Here is a 16,168-nt window from a genome sequence, read left to right on the forward strand (position 1 = left end):
GTTCCTTCTTATGTTCCTCCTTGGATTCCTCCTCCTATTCTTCCTCATATCCCTCCCTGTTTATCTCCCTGGATAATTCGTCCTCCTCGTCCTCTTCTTCCTCATTCTCAAACTCTTCTTCCTCTGTCCTATTTTTATCACTGTATCATTACTCCTCCTGCCTTTAGTTCCTCCTTAGTGTTCCTCCTCTTATTCTTCACAGTCTGTGTTCCTCCTCCGCCTCCTCCTCCTCCTCGTATTCCATCTTGGATTTTTCTTCCTCCTCTTCCTCTTCTTCCTCCATCTCATCCTCCTCCTCGTCCTCCTCCTCTTAATTGTATTCTTCCTTATCATTCCTCCTCACACTGTTCACTGTCCGTCCTCCTCCAACTCCGCCTCCCCCTCCTCCGCCTCCTCATACTCTTCTCACTATTCCTTTCTGGAATCTTCATTCTCCCAGACCTCTTCTCCCTGCTTCGCAACCATTTCTTCCTCTGTCTCTTCCTCCTCCTCATCTTCCCTCTTTCTGTGTTTGTCCTTAGTATTCCTCCTCATCTTGTCTGTCTTGTCCTCATCTTGTGTGTCTGTCTTTCTCCTCATCCTGTTCATTGTGGGTCCTCGTCCAAATCCGCCTCCTAATCCTGCTCTTCCTCATATTCCTCCCTGTATTCCTTCTTGGATTCTTCTTTCTCCTCGTCCTCCTCTTCCTCTGTCTCAATCTCTTCCTCGTCCTCCTCCACTTACTTGTGTTGTTCCTTAATTTTTTTTCTTATACTGTTCATTGTCCGTGCTCCTCCTCCTCCTCCTCCACATATTCTTCTCTCTATTCCTTTCTGGAATCTTCTTTATCCTCGTGCTCCTCTTCCTCTTTCTCAACCTCTTCTTTGTCTGTGTCATCCTCTTCCTCGTATTCTTCCTCCACTTACCTATATTCTTCCTTAATATTCCTCCTCGTACTGTTCATTGTGTTCCTCCTCCACCTCCACCTCCTCATATTCTTCTCAGTATTCCTTTCTGGAATCTTCATTCTCTTCGTCCTCTTCTTCCTCCTTCTCAACCTCTTCTTCCTCTGTCTCTTTCTCATCCCTGTAGTTTTCCACCTCTTCTCTTTAGTTCCTTATTAGTATTCCACCTGTTACTCCTCATTGTCTGTCTTCCTCCTCCGCCTCCTCCTCCACCTTCACCTCCTTCTCCTTTTCATATTGTCTTCCATCCTTCTTCCTCCTCTTCCTCTTCTTCCTCAGTCTCATCCAATCCCTCGTCCTCCTCCACTCACCTGTATTCTCCTCAGTATTCCTCCGCATAATGTTCACTGTCCATGCTCCTTCGCCTCCACCTCCTCCTCCACATATTCCTCTCTGGAGTCTTCTTCCTCTTCGTCCTCCTCTTCCTCTTTCTCAACCTCTTCTTTGTCTGTGCCATCCTCTTCCTCGAATTCTTCCTCCTCTGACCTATGTTCTTCCTTCATATTCCCCTTCCTACTGTTCATTGTCTGTCTTTCTCCTTCTCCGCCTCCACCTCCACTTGCACCTCCTCCTCCTTTTCATATTCCTTCTTGGATTCTTATTCCTCCTTGTCTTCATGTTCCTCCATCTCATCCTCTTCCTCGTCCTCCTCTACTTACCTGTTTTCTTCCTCAGTATTCTTCCTCAAACTGTTCATTGTCCGTCCTCCTCAACTTCCTCCTCATCCTCCTCCTCTTCTTCATGTTTCTCCCTGTATTCATTCTTAGATTCTTCCTCCTCCTTGTGCTCTTCTTCCTCTTTCTAAACCTCTAATTCTTCTGTCTCCTTCTCATCCTCGTAGTTTTTCACCTCTTACCTTTAGTTCCTTATTAGTATTCCTCCTCTAGTGCTGCTGGTGCTGCTGGTGCTGGTGCTGCTCGTGTTGCTGGTGCTGCTGGTGCTGCTGGAGCTGCTGCTGGTGCTGCTGGTGCTGCTGCTCCTGCTGGTGCTGGTGCTGCTGCTGGTTGCTGGTGCTGGTGGTGCTGTTGCCGCTTGTGCTGGTGCGGCTACTGCTGGTGCTGGTGTTGCTGGTGCTTCTGGTGCTGCTGCTGGTGCTGGTGCTGCTGATGCTTCTTTTGCTGCTGTTGCTGGTGCAGCTGGTGCCGGTGCTGGTTCTGCTGCTGCTGCTGGTGCTGCTGCTGCTGGTGCTACTCCTGGTGGTGGTCCTGCTACTGCTGGTGCTGCTGGTTCTGCTGCTGGTGCTGTTTGTGCTGCTGCTGGTGCTGCTGGTGTTGCTGGTGCTGCTGGTGCTGGTGCTTCTTTTGCTGCTGTTGCTGGTGCTGCTGGTGCCGGTGCTGGTTCTGCTGCTGCTGGTGGTGCTGCTGCTGCTGCTGGTGCTGCTGCTGCTGCTGCTGCTGGTGCTGGTGCTACACCTGGTGCTGCTGGTGCTGGTGCTACACCTGGTGCTGGTGCTGCTGGTGCTGCTGGTGCTGCTGGTGCTGCTGCTGTTGCTGCTGGTGCTGCTGGTGCTGCTGGTGCTCCTGGTGCTGTTGGTGGTTCTCGTGCTGCTGCTGTTGCTACTGGTGCTGCTGGTGCTGCTGCTACTGGTGCTGCTGGTGCTGCTGGTGCTGCTGCTGCTGCTGGTGGTAGTGGTGGTGGTGCTGCTGGTTCTGCTGCTGGTTCTGCTGCTGGTGCTGCTGCTGGTTCTGCTGCTGGTGCTGCTGCTGGTGCTGCTGTTGCTGGTGCTGCTGGTGCTGCTGCTCGTGTTGCTGCTGCTGCTGCTGGTAGTACTGCTGGTGCTGGTGCTGCTGCTGCGGGTTCAGGTGTTGGAGCTGTTGCTGGTGTTGCTGGTGCTGCTGGTGCTGCTGCTGCTGGTGCTGCTGCTGCTGCTTTTTGTGCTGCTGCTGTTGCTGCTGGTGCTGCTTCTGGTGCTGCTGTTGCATCTCCTCCTCCTCCTCCTCCTCGTCTTCCTCCACTTACTCCACTTACCTGTATTCTTCCTTATTATTCCTACCCATCCTCCTCCACCTTCTACTCATATTTTTCTCAGTATTCCTTTCTGGAATCTTCTTTCTCCTCTTCTTCTTTCTTTTTCAATCTCTTCTTCCTCTGTCTCATTCTCATCCTCGTACTGTCTTCCTCCTCCTCCACCTTCACCTCCTTCTCCTTTCTTCTTCCTCCTTGTCGTCATCTTCCTCCATCTCATCCTCTTCCTCACCATCCTCTACTTAGCTGTTTTCTTCCTTAGTATTCTTCCTCACACTGTTCATTCTCTGTCCTCCTCATCCTCCTCCTCTTCTTCATGTTACTCCCTGTATTCGTTTTTGGATTCTTGTTTCTCCTCGTCCTCTTCTTCCTCTTTCTCAACCTCTTCTTCCTCTGTCTCATTCTGCTCTTTGTATTTTCACTGCACTTACCTCTATTCTTCCTTAGTATTCTTCCTTATACTGTTCATTGTCTGTCTTCCTCCTCCTCCTCCTCCTCCTGTTCATTGTCGGTCCTCCTCCAAATCCACCTCCTAATCCTGCTCTTCCTCATATTCCTCCCTGTGTTCATTCTTGGATTCTTCTTTCTCCTCATCCACTTCTTCCTCTGTCTCATCCTCCTCCTCCTCCACTTACCTCTGCCTCCATCTCATCCTCATAGTCTTGCCTGTATTCCTGTCTGGAATCTTCTTGTACTTCATCTTCTTCTTCCTCTTTCTCAGCTGCTTCTTTGATTCTCATCCTCCTCCTCCTATTTATACTGCACTTTTCTTTATTCTTCCTAAATTTTTCTTTCTCATATTGTTCAGTATCTGTCATCCTTCTCCTCTGCATCTTCCTCCACCACATCCTACTCCTCCACGTGTCATTCTCTGTATTCATTTCTGGAATCCTGGTTCTCCCCGTCCTCTTCTTCCTCCTCCTCAACCTCTTCTTTGTCTGTCTCTTCCACCTGCCTCTCTTATTTCTTCCAGCCCTGTGCTTTTTTTAGTCTTTCTGTTTGGATTCCAACTGCTCTTTCCAACATTGGGATCAAATAGGCACAAGCTGTGTGACAGGCAGCCCTGCAGCGTGCAGGAGAGCACCCAGCGTGCAGTGCACAGTGCGCTTCCGGACGTACCCGCGCTGTACATTGTACAGTGCAACACCATCCAGTGCAGTGCAGCGCCTGGAATACAACACAAAGTGCACTGCAGAGAGCAAGAGGACAGCACGGGACTTACAGTGCAGTCCCACCCCGTAACATACAGACAGGGCAAGGCTACACCCAATGGGAAATACAGTAAAGCCCCAAAACACAGACAAGGTGATGTGTACAGTGCACACAGTGCCGGGCATCAACCTTCCAATACTCTCAAGCTGTGTGTGTATATGTGTATATATGCCAGAGCAGAGCGGGCTGCCGTAGCTGCCAGTGGTGCCTGGGGGCCCTGGGGTGCCCCCCCACTGAGGGTGCCTGGGCTGCAGGGAAGGGCTGCTGCTGCTGGGCAGGCAGTGGGCACAGGTTGGCTGAGCCTGAGAGAGAGACAGGAGCGCTGGGCGGTGGGCAGCTCTGCTTCAGCCCCCAGGAGCGCAGTGTCCCTGGGCTGAAGGCTCGGGCTGGGTCCTTCCCTGGGGGTAGACGCTGTGGGGAAGGACAGAAGTCTGCAGGGGCCGGGGGGCCCCTGGGCCGGGCTGTGGCAGCACCATGGTCCCTGGGGATGGTTGGTTGCTAAGGACTCTCTGGAGTCTCCAGGAAGTGACGTAGGGGCTGCCTGTGCTCTGCCCCACCCCATCTGCCTCCCAGCCCCTCCCGGGCAGGGAAGGGTCTTGGGGGTGCCCTCAGCCCCCCCCAGCAGCTCTTGGGGGCTGTGAGGGGAAAGAAGGGTCCTGGCAAACAGGCGAGGTGCCTGAAGATCAGACCAAAGCCCTTGTCACTCCAGCCTTTAAAAAGTGCAGGGGCTGCTCAGATGGCCCAGAAATGTCTGGACACATTACTGTCCCTCACCTGGATCCCAAAAATCCCATCCCTGTGGCTTTTTGGGAGCCCCTTGAGCAGATGGCCGGAGCTGTTGGGGAGCTCTGGGGTCTCTCAGTGTCCTCGCGCAGACTGCTGGAGGGGCAACCAAATACCCCCAGCACTGAGGTGTTCCACCTGCTTCCAGATTCTCCCCCCCACCCCAGAATCCTTCCCTTCCACTCACTCCTTTTCATTTCTCTTTGGTGGTTTTTTCCCTACTTCTCCCCCCCCATAACCCCCCTCCCCCTGCACGAAACTTGATCGTGCTCTTTAGTTACTCTTTTGGCAGGGGGTTCCTTTGCTTCCTCCCCCCTTTCTCCTCTTTTATTTTCCTTTCTTCACCCCCTCCTCCACACCCTTCTTCACGCTCTTTCCTTCTTTGGTGGTGGTGGTTGTTGGGGGGTGTTTCCATGTCGTGTCCCCCCCGCTGCTTCCTGCTTTTTCTTCTGTTGTAGTTGGGACTTTTTCTCTTCCCGTCCCTGTCCCCACCTCCTGTCCTCTCCTTTTCCCTTTTTCTTGGTTTTGGGGTTTTTCCTTCCCTCTTTCCTGCCCCTTCCACTTGCTGTTTCCTTTCTCTTGTTTTGCTTTTTATTCGATTCCCCCCGTGCCTTTTGCCCTTCCCTTTGTTTGTGCTTCCCGACCCCTCGCCCAGCCCTTTCCCCCGAATTTGTCCCTATGTGACCCTGTGGTTTTCTATGGGTCTCTATGGGTCTCTATGGGTTGCTATGGGCCCCTGTAGGTCTCTGTAGGTCTCTGTGGGGCTCTACGGGTCTCTGTGGTCCCCTGTGGGTCACCATGGTTCTCTGTGGGTCTCTGTGTCCCTATTTGTCCGTATGGGTCTCTATGAATCCCTGTGTGTCTCTGTGGGTCGCTATGGGTCTTTATGAGTGTCCATGGGTCTCTGTGGTTGTCTATGGGTCCCTCTGGGTCTCTGTGGATCTCTTTTGGTCTATATGGGTTTCTGTGGTTCCTTATATTTCCATATGGTTCCCTATAGGACTCTATGGGTCTCTGTGGGCCCCTATGAGTCTCTATGGGTCTTTCTGGGTCGATGTGGGTCTCTTTCAATCTCTACGGGTTCCTTTAGGTCTCTGTGGGTCTCTATGAGTCTCTATGAGTCCCTGTGGGTCTCTATGGGTCCCCCTCTGACTCTGTAGATCTCTATGGGTCTCTATGGATCCCTGGGGATCCCTATGTGTCTCTATGAGTCTCTATGTGTCTCTATGAGTCTCTATAGGTCCATAAAGGTCCCTATGGGTTTCTGTGGGTCCATGTGGTTCTCTGTGGGTCTTTAAGGGGTCCCTGTTTGTTCCTATGGGTCTCTGTGTGTCCCTGTGTGTCTCTCTGGGTTGCTATGTCTCTGTATGGGTCTCTATGGGTCCCTATGTGTCTCTGTGCCTCTCTGTGGGTCCCTATGGGTCTCTATGTGTCCCTGTGGGTCTTTATAGGTCTCTGTGGGTCCCTATGAGGCTTTATGCTTCTCTATGGGTTCCTGTGGGTCTCTATGTGTCTGTCTGGATCTCTGTGGGTCTCTGAAGGTCTCTATGGGCCCCTGTGGGTCACTGTAAGTATCTGTTGGTCTCTATGTGTCCCAACAGGTCTCTATGGGTCCCTGTAGGTCCCTGTGGGTCCTTCTGAGTCTCTATGGGTCCCTATTAGTCCCCCTGGGTCTCTATGAGTCTCTAAAGGTCTCTATGAGTCCCTGTGGGTCTCTGATGTTCTCTGTGGTTCCCTGTGTTTCCCTATTGTTCTCTATGGGTCTCTATGGGTCTCTAGGAGTCCCTATAGGTCTCTGTGGGTCTCTCTGTGTCCCTGTGGGCCTGTATGTGTCCCTGTGGGTGTCTCTGTGTCTCTATGTGTCCCTGTGGGTCTCTGTGGGTCTCTATGAGTCCTTTTGGGTCTCTGTGGGTGTCTAAGGGGTCCCTGTGTGTCTCTATAGGTCTTTATGGGTCCTCATGTGTTTCTATGTGTTCCTATGTCTGTCTGTGGGTCCCTATGGGTCCCTGTGCATCTCTATGGGTGTCTGTGGGTCCCTATGGGTCTCTATGAGCCTCTATGTATCTCTATAGGTCCCTAAGAGTCTCTCTAGGTCGCTATGGGTCCCTATGGGTCTCTGTGGGTCTCTATGTGTACCTATGGGTATCTAAGCATCTCTATGGGCCTCAAAGGGTCCCTATGGGTCTCTCTTGTTCTCTAAGAGTCCCTATAGTTCCATATGGGTCTCTGTGGGTCTCTAGGGGTCCCTATAGATCTCTGTGGGTCTCTGGGGGTTTCTTTTGGGTCCCTGTAGGTCCTATGCGTCTGTATGGGTCTCTATGGGTCCCTAAAGGTCTCTATGGGTCTCTATGTGTCTCTGTGGGTCCATTTGGGTCTCTATGGGGCTCTATGGTTCTCTGTGGTTCCCTGTGGGTCACCATGGTTCTCTGTGGGTCTCTATGAGTCCTTATGGTTCCCTATTTGTCCCTATGGGTCTCTATGAGTCCCTGTGTGTCTCTGTGGGTCACTATGCGTCTCTGTGAGTCTCCATGAGTGTCTGTGGGTCTCTATGGGTCCCTATGTGTCCCTGTGGGTCTCTGTGGTTCTCTGTGGGCCTCTATGGGTCCTTATGGATCTCTTTTGGTCTCTGTGGGTTTCTATGGGTCCTTGTATATCCATATGGTTCCATAAGCCTCCCTATGGGTCCCTATAGGACTCTATGGGTCTCTGTTTCTCTATGGGTCTTTGTGATTCACTGTGGGTCTCTATGGGTCCTTCTGGGTTTCTATGGGTCTCTATAGGTCCCTGTGGGTCCCAGTGGGTCTCTATGGGTCCATATGGGTCTCTGTGGGTCTCTACATGTCCCTATGGGTCTGGTTTTGGTCTCCACGGCTTCCTTTAGGTCTCTGTCGATCTCTATAGGTTCCTCTGGGACTCTATAGATCTCTATGGGTCTCTGTGGATCTCTGTGGGTCCCTATGGGTCTCTATGAGTCTCTGTAGGTCTCTATGGGTCTGTATGAATCTCTATAGGTAGCTATAGGTCCATATGGGTCTCTGTGCATCTCTGTGGGTCCCTACGGGTCTCTATGGGTTCCTGTGGCTGTCTGTGGGTCTCTATAGGTCTCTCAGGGTCGCTGTGGGTCTCTATGGATCTGTTAGGGTCTCTATGAGTCTCTGTGGTTCTCTGTCTGTTTCTCTGGGTCCTTATGGGTCCCTATGGCACAAACGGCGGCTGCTGTAGCTGCTGGTGGTGCCTGGGGGCCCTGGGGTGCCCCCCACTAAGGGTCCTGGCAAACAGGCGAGGTGCCTGAAGATCAGACCAAAGCCCTTGTCACTCCAGCCCTTAAAAAGTGCAGGGGCTGCTCAGATGGCCCAGAAATGTCACGATGTACCGGTGTCCCTCGCCAGGATCCCAAAAATCCCATCCCTGTGGCTTTTTGGGAGCCCCTTGAGCAGATTATTAGAGCTGTTGGGGAACTCTGGGGTCTGTCCAGGTCCTCGGGCAGACTGCTCGAGGGGCATCAGAATATCCCCAGCAGTGAGGAGGTTCTCAGGGGGCTCCAAAAAGCCCTGTGGGGCTCCCAGCAGCCATACAGCTTTTCTGGAGCTGCTCGAGCAGCTGGCTGGCGTGTTCTGGGCGCTCTGGGTTCTCTCCAGGAGTCTCAGGCAGACTCATTGAGGGGCTCCCAAGGCTCCCCGACACAGAGCTTCTCCTTGCTGTGCAGCCAAAGAGGCCTGGCCACCCAGAGCTGCTCGAGGGGCCCCCACAAAGCCCTTTGACCCACCCATAAGCAACCTGATCTCTCCTGATCGTTCCTTTTGTCTTTTTCTCTTTACACCCTCCTCCCACCCACCTCTTCATCTTGCTCTTTCTGTTTCTCTTTGGTTGGTTTCTTTTTACTTACCTGCCTCCAGCCCCTTCCTCTGGCTCTTCCTTCTTCTCTTTTTCTTGGGTTATTTCTTTTATTTCTCTTTTCCCTACCCGCCCCTTTCTCCTTGTCTTCCCTTGGGTTGTGTTTTTTTTCTGTTTGGGATTTTTTTCCCCATTTCCCCTTTCCCTGTCCCTTCCTCCATCTCTTTTTTCTGTTTTTGTTTGGAGTTCCCCAACTTCTCCAACATGAGTCCTTCCCCACAGGGCTTCAGCTCTTCCCCAGCTACCTCAACATGGGTCACTGCTATGGGTGCAGTCATAAAATCCCAGAATATTTATCAGGCCCAGACTACTCCATCCTGTCCTCCACAGGGTCAGAAGCCCCCCCGCTCAGCAAACCTGCTCCAGCTTGGATCTCTCTGTCCCTCACTCATCTCTGTGTCTCTGTCTCTCCCCACAGGCTGCAAGTGCTGCCAGGGGCTGGATCCAATGCAGGTCACAGCAGCTCCTGTCTGTCTGCCCCTGCTCCAGCGTGGGGCCTCTCCACGGGCTGCAGGTGGGGTCTGGGCCTTTTCCCTGGGCTGTGGGGGTCACCTGCTCACCATGGGTTTCTGCAGGGGCTGCAGGGGCATCATTCTCTCCAGCACCTGGGGTGCCTCCTTCCACCCCCCTCACTGGCTTTGGTGCCTGCACAGTTTCTTACATCTTCTCACTCCCTTTTTCTGGGGGCACAAAGCAGCTGCTTGTGGGTTTTTCCCTCCTAAGTGTGATTCCCAGAGGAACCCTGATCATCACTGATGGGCTCAGCCTCCGTCAGCATTGACTCCAGCCTTGAGCTGGGTGGTGTTTGCTCTGTGGAACCTGCAGAGAGCTTCTGGCTGCTTCTTGCAGCAGCCCCCCCTGCAGCCCCCCTGCTCCACCTGAACCCAGCCACACAAAACTACAACAGGCACTAATGAACTTTGCTATAACATGAACGATGCCTCAGTTCACTTCTCTGATACCCAAACAGCTCCCAGTCAGCGAGCTCAGGTACTGTATTTGATCAGGGAAGAACAAATACCAGATGTGTTTAGAATATATTTCCTTTCCAGTCTTCACATCTCCCTTCTTGCCAAGTGTTCTCCTTTTGTCCTAGGAGCAGGTTCCTGTTGGGGTGATTCAGTGCTGTGAAACCTGACAGTCTCAGTGTCATTTATTCCCTTTCAGTGCTTGGCCTTCAGCTGCTGCTGGTTGTCTGCTCTCTGCCTCTGGCTGTGTGAGAACCTGAGAGGAGCCATCGATGGTGGGAGGATGAGTTCCTGCTGTGAAGAGGACAGTCGCTGTAGGAAGACCCTTGCCTGGTGTCCGGTCAGTAGTCTTGGTGAAGTCTCTGCCTGTGTCTTTGTGCCATGTCACCTGTTCCCAGAGAATTGTAGGATGGGTTTTAATCCAAGAGTTGGCTGAAGGGAAAACTCCAAAACAAGATCACAGCCCTTTTCCCAAGGTGCTGTGATTGGAGACCTGGAGAACGTGCTCCTTAGTTCCCAGCACCATCTGATCCCTGTTCCTTCCTTGGTCAGCGGGTGGCTACTAGTGAGCTGGCTGCATTTATGGGACCACAACTTCCTCCTCAGGTGATGAAGGTCATTTGGGGGGGAGATAATGGGACCAAATTGACAGCGGTGTAGGGGTTTACTGTGTGGCTCAGGCTTTGTTTCTTGAAGTACTGATTGGTTTTCAGTCGTCTCACCTTACCTATATCCTTATTGTATAGAAATCATTGGTTAACTTCATTGATTCCTTTGAATATAAAGAAGGGAGGGTAATGCTCAGCGTATTTATGTTCTTTCCTGAAAGTGATTATCATGTTTTTTTCAGTCCAGGTCCATAGCCAGTAGCCACTGTTTTAATACAGAGCCCATAAAGCTTCCCACAGAGATCAAGGCAGACACCGTCCTAGTTACCTATTGCTAATGGCCTGAAGGTGCTTTATACTCTCAGAGCTGCTGTAACTCCTTTAACATCAAAATCATCTTCTAAGCTAACAAGCAAAAAACTAGAATTCTTTTAGGGTGACTAAAACAAGCTGCTGCAGATGCTTCTGAATTTCTCTGTAGCCTTTTGGTGTAGCTGGTTCCGTTGCTGAAGTTGTTCACAGCCTGGAGGCAGAAAACATTGACACAAAGGTACCGTGACACTTGAGGAGCTGCATGAACAAAGGCCTCCCCCCCAGAGTCTAATATGTCTGCTGCAGGCTGGGCAGTGTCCCTTGTGGCACAGTGTGACTCCTTTCTGGGCAGTCAGTAGGTCTGGTGCACTTGTGGTCCATGGAGAATGAGTGCCAGGTGAGCCAGAGCCGGGTCCGGGAGGGCTGAGAGGGCTTCTGGCCCATGGGTGGCAATTGCCAGAGGACTCAGTGTAGCTGGGAATGTCCGTGCGCTTCCAGAGCCAGGGTCATGTCTCCTGTTCTGTGGCTTTTTGGTTCTTGCTTGGAAGGAAAGAACAAAGCCGAGGTACACATGAGCTGACCCCCTTTCTGTTGCCAGCCATGAAGGTGCCTCTCGGCGGGGTTCTTCCTCCAAGAGAGCCACGTGTCTGGGCAAGGTCGTGGTCCATCCAGCTGTCTTGTGCATCTGTCTGTGAAGCTGTCTTTCCCTGGGAGCGTTGTCTTTTGTACCCCAGTCTGCTGGCTGTCTCGTTCAGCAGGAATATTTGACAGCCGACACAGCAGGATGTAACCACTGCCTGGCAAGGTGGTTTTATGCCCCCAAGGAGCTGAGTGGGGATAAGGCCATTTCTAACTGGAAGGACTCTAGGAAGGGCTGACCCCTTTCTGTTACTGAGTCTTTGTGCATACACACAGACACACACACACAGACACACACACACAGACACACACACACACACACAAACACACACAGACACCCCCCCCCACACACACAGACACAGAGACACAGACACACACACTCTCTCTCTCTCTCTCTCTCTCTCTCTCTCTCTATTTCAGGGGGTCCTTCTTGAGGTTTTTTTCAATTTTCTTACAAGTGTGTCAGTACCTGGTGTTTTTCCTCCAGCATCTCTGCTCTGCTGCGACTGCTGGGTCTCGTGTGGTCATACTGGTGTGGCCCCAAGTGACCCAGCTGTGCTGCAGAATGTGTCTGGGATTGAACTGCTGTTAAAATATCAGATGAGGGAAAAGCCTGGATGAGAACTAACAGTTTGCTTTTCCATGCTGTGTCCTTGCTTACGTTGAGCAGAGTGACTGTTCTCCATGTCTGTCAGGGACATCTTTCCGGTGTCTTTCTGGTCGGAGCTGTGCAGTCGTGTTGGGCAATTTGATGGGGACAGAGAGGGCTTTAAGCTGGGGACTGTGAAACCAGACCAGGTGGTTGGTGTGGCGGTGAATGATGCAAATATCCTCCTCTCTGCAGAAGGGCTGAAGGATTTGGTTCCCAAGGATATGCTGTCTGACATCAAAGCACTTGGCAGGTCTGAAAGGGGGTGGGTTTGGCTGAGCAGTGGCAGCTGCAAGTCAGAACTGAACATAGTAGGGATAGAGCAGTGCGTTGGTGTAGTGTGTGGCCATGGTCAGCCGTAGCTGTCCTTACTGCCACGGGAGCTGATCAGTCCACCACCTCTCGTCAGCCTGTTCCAGCACCTCACTACTCTCTCTGTAAAAAAACTTCCCTCTAATATCTAATCTAAACCTTCCTTCCTTTAGTTTTAATCTATTCTCCCTTGTCTTGCCATTGTCTACCCTTTTAAAAAATTGATTCCCCTTCTGTTTGTATGTTCCTCTCAGGTACTTGAAGGGCTGAAAAGAAAGAAGATGGAAGTCTTCTTCATGCTTTTAGCAGAAGAATGTAACACCTTATTTTTGCAAAGAGGAGGAGGGACATGGAAGTGGAAGCACGTTTCATTGGAAACAAAGAGTGCCTGCAGATCTCAAATAAGATCACAGCAAAACCCCAGCTCGCTTGCATCCCTCCTTGCTGCAACACTTCCCCCCCACCATGTTTAACAGCAATAGTATGTTCAAATCCTCAAAATGTGGGAGTGGGCTTAAATGATAACCCATTCCTGAATTTAGCATTTATCTACTAAAACTGTATCCTTTGGAGTAAGAGTGAAAAAACAGGCAACAGTGGATAAAGCAACATTGCATCAAAACAAAAGGACTGTTAGTTAGCAGATGCAAAGTACCTGCTGCAACTCCAAAGGTCAAATCCACAATTCAATGAAACTCTGATTTTCACACCGGACAAGCTGCATCTGAATGAATGTAACAGAGGTGGCAATGAAACATTTGCTGTATTAACAGCATCCTTTTAATGCCATTCCAAATTCCAGAGACAGAAGGTCACAGCATAAACATCCCATTTCTCAAGAGACATTTTTTTTCCCCAACATAAATACAAAAAGAGAACATCAGCAACCAACCAAAACATTACAAGCAAGAATAGATAAAGACTGAAAAACAATGGGGAATCGACAATATTTTGTTATATAGCATACAACAAGCAATTCAAATAATGTTAAATAACTGATAATGAACATCAGGAAGCACTGCAGATGTCACGGGGCTTTTTGCACCATGGGATCACATGAGGTACTGCGGATAGAGAGCACAAGGCATTAGTTGTCTAAGGAAATCAGGATAAGCACTGGCTTCCCAGGCATGGCAGTGAAAACAGAATTTCAGGGAAGAATTTGAGGAATAACAAGGGAAGGAGACACTTCAGGGAACTCTCTTACTGACAAGTGGAGGAGACAGCACACAACACAGCCAGCTCCACAAAAATTTAATTATTTTTTCTTCTTTCCTCCTTTTTTAGCATTGTTGCTGTATTTTGCTTCCAGTTGTGCCAACAAGCCCTCCGTTTCCATTTTTCAATGTTGATTTCTGCTTTGAATCAGCGCTTTCACATCATCTTCTCCACTGAGGCCCGCTTCGTTCCTCATCTTTTCTGCCTCTCTCGCTTCTTTTTCTGCCCAGCGTTTTCTTGAGACCCTTTTCTGCTTCGACTCTTCTACAAAGCCTCGGTGGGATGGGACTTCTCCGGAATCGCTGGCCTTTTCTATGATTTTCCGTATTCTGGGTTCGTCTGTATAGTCCAGGCACAGCCCAGACTCCATTACCCTGTCCATGTCCCCCTCAAAATCCACGTACGCTGCTTCAGCTCTTCTTGAGAATTTTTATAGCTCTTTTCAAAGTCTTCAGTGTCTTTCAGAGAGACCTTCTTGAAGAGCAGCCGCCAGTCCTCCTGCCAGTCCCGCTCGCCGCGAAGGGCCTCGCCCTCCTCATCCCCCGTGCCCTGCTCATGGTACACCGCACGCTGCTCCGCGTCGCTCAGGACGGCGTCCGCCTCACCCAGGATCTGGAACCGCCGCGTCACCTCCTCCTTCGCATCGGGCTCAGCGCGATCAGGGTGGACACGGAGCGAGGCGTGGTGGGAACCACGGTGGATCTCCTGGGCTGAGGCCTCCCGGCGGACGCCGAGGATGCGGTAAAGGTCCGAGGAGCCGAAGGCGGCCTCGCTCTGCTCCAGCAGCCCCATCCCGCTGCGGCGCCGGCACTGCCCCCACCCGCTAAGAGCGCACCAACAGCCGCTGCTGTTAGAAAGTCTCTTAGTTAAAATGTCCTCATTTCAGAGTGCTGCATGTTCGGTCTGGCTGAACCTTGTGGACAGTACAAAGGGCCTGATGTTTGTTGCCTCTCTGGCTAGGGGGGTGAAAAACCATTAGAGGGAAAATGCACACAGAGGTGTGTATGTGCAACATGCATGTCTGTATTTTTTGTTTATGGGCACCGGTTTGCCTGTAGTGACCCTGCTTTCCCCAGAGGTACACAACAGCCCTGCTCTGGTTGTTGGCATTTTGATCCCATGTGTGTGCACGTGTGCGTGCGTGTGTTCTGTATAGCCCTCTCCCTCTCCTTAGATGCTCAGTCAAGCCACTAACTGGCCCTGAATGACCTGTCCTCTCAGTTACATCATGTGCAGACACAGATGGGCCCCAGGCCTATGGCCTCTCCAGTAGCTGTGCCTTCTGCCCACCAGCCCAGCCCTTGGCTCAGACCTCCCCAGACTCTCCTGTATGTGGCCCAGACTCGTGGCCTTTCCTGGTTCCCTCAAGTGAAGTTACTTGTCATCTGTACTGGCCTGGTGTCTTAGCGATGGCGCTGGCTGCGAGGAACTGCAGCCCCTTCTCCTGTTGCTGCCACTTGGACCAGGACTCAGAACCACCATTACATAAATAAGCCAGGACAGACTAGTGATCAGCCTCCCCCAGTGAGTCCTATTCCAGGCAGAGGCACTTGCTTGGACTGTTAGGTGATACTTGTGGCCCTGTGGGGTCCCTCACCCTGGAGCCAGGCCTTGGGCTGAGCAATGGGCTCGCTTGGAGCAGGGCCGGGCTGCTCCCCTGGCACTGCGCTCCTGGGGTGTCCCAGTAAAGAGACAGGTGGTTGAAGTCATCCTCGTCAAAAGGCCTGTCTCATGAAGATATGTTACCAAGTTTTCTGCCCTTTTCAGAACGCAGCTTAGCTTGGTGCACTCCCAAAGAAACTTTAGCTTGTGAACTGAACAAGAGCCCCCTCGTTGTCATCACAGCTTTCCTCGTGTAGTCAGGGTGATAGGTCCTCCTTGCAGAAATGCCAAAAGTTCAACAGTCATAAAAAAGTTTAGCTGGAATTCCCTTTGGTTTTGTAGAGAAATGCTGTCCCCTGAAGGAAATCCTGTAATGTGCCTCTGAAGGGTGCAGACCTTGAGGAGCAGGCTGCTCAAGAGTGAGTTCCCGTGTAGCTCCCCCCTGCCCCCCTACCAAAACTTTGCCGTGCAAATCCCATACACAGTTCAAGGAGGGAAGCAGTGAGAGAGGATGCTGTGTGGTAAATACTGGGCTGATCTTTTGTTGAAGCAGCAAGCGATGGAGCTTTTTGGCATTTGGGAGTTTAGCTGGAGCAGAAGGGGCTGGAATAACCTTGCCAATTGGCATAAACTTATATATAGGAAGTTCCACCTAAACATCAGGAGGAACATCTTTCCTGTGAGGGTGGTAGAGCACTGGGACAGGCTGCCCAGAAGTTGCGGAGTCTCCATCTCTGGCGCTACTCAAAGCCCACCTGGATGCTGTCCTGGGCAGCCTGCTGTAGGAGATGCGGCTCTGGCAGGAGGGTTGGACTAGATGCTGTGAAGAGGGCCCTTCCAACTCCCATCATTCTCTTCTTCTGTGGTAAGTCACAATGGTCAGCGTGACATGCAGGTACATGTCATAATAGAGCCTGACTGGGATTGGACCTGGAGGTGCTCATTAGCATTCTGTAACTGCTGAGCAGGTAGGGTGTCCTCCAGTAGGTCCTGTAATCGCTCAGTCTTAATACCCTGAGTTGGTTGAGGGCTGGCCTTTTATTCTTCACAGCTACACCGACT

The 16,168-nt window shown here is 51.4% G+C and overlaps 1 pseudogene across 1 annotated transcript; it reads right to left on the bottom strand.

The window, feature by feature from the left end:
• Nucleotides 1-13,544: 13,544 nt before the first annotated feature.
• On the bottom strand, nt 13,545-14,296 carry LOC311204646 (dnaJ homolog subfamily C member 9-like; annotated as a pseudogene). The gene has a single exon. The product of its transcript is annotated as a dnaJ homolog subfamily C member 9-like (transcript).
• Between the last annotated feature and the right edge of the window lie 1,872 nt (nt 14,297-16,168).

Source organism: Gallinula chloropus (assembly GCF_964237585.1).
Source record: "Gallinula chloropus genome assembly, contig: HAP1_SCAFFOLD_221, whole genome shotgun sequence".
Lineage (NCBI taxonomy): Eukaryota > Metazoa > Chordata > Aves > Gruiformes > Rallidae > Gallinula > Gallinula chloropus.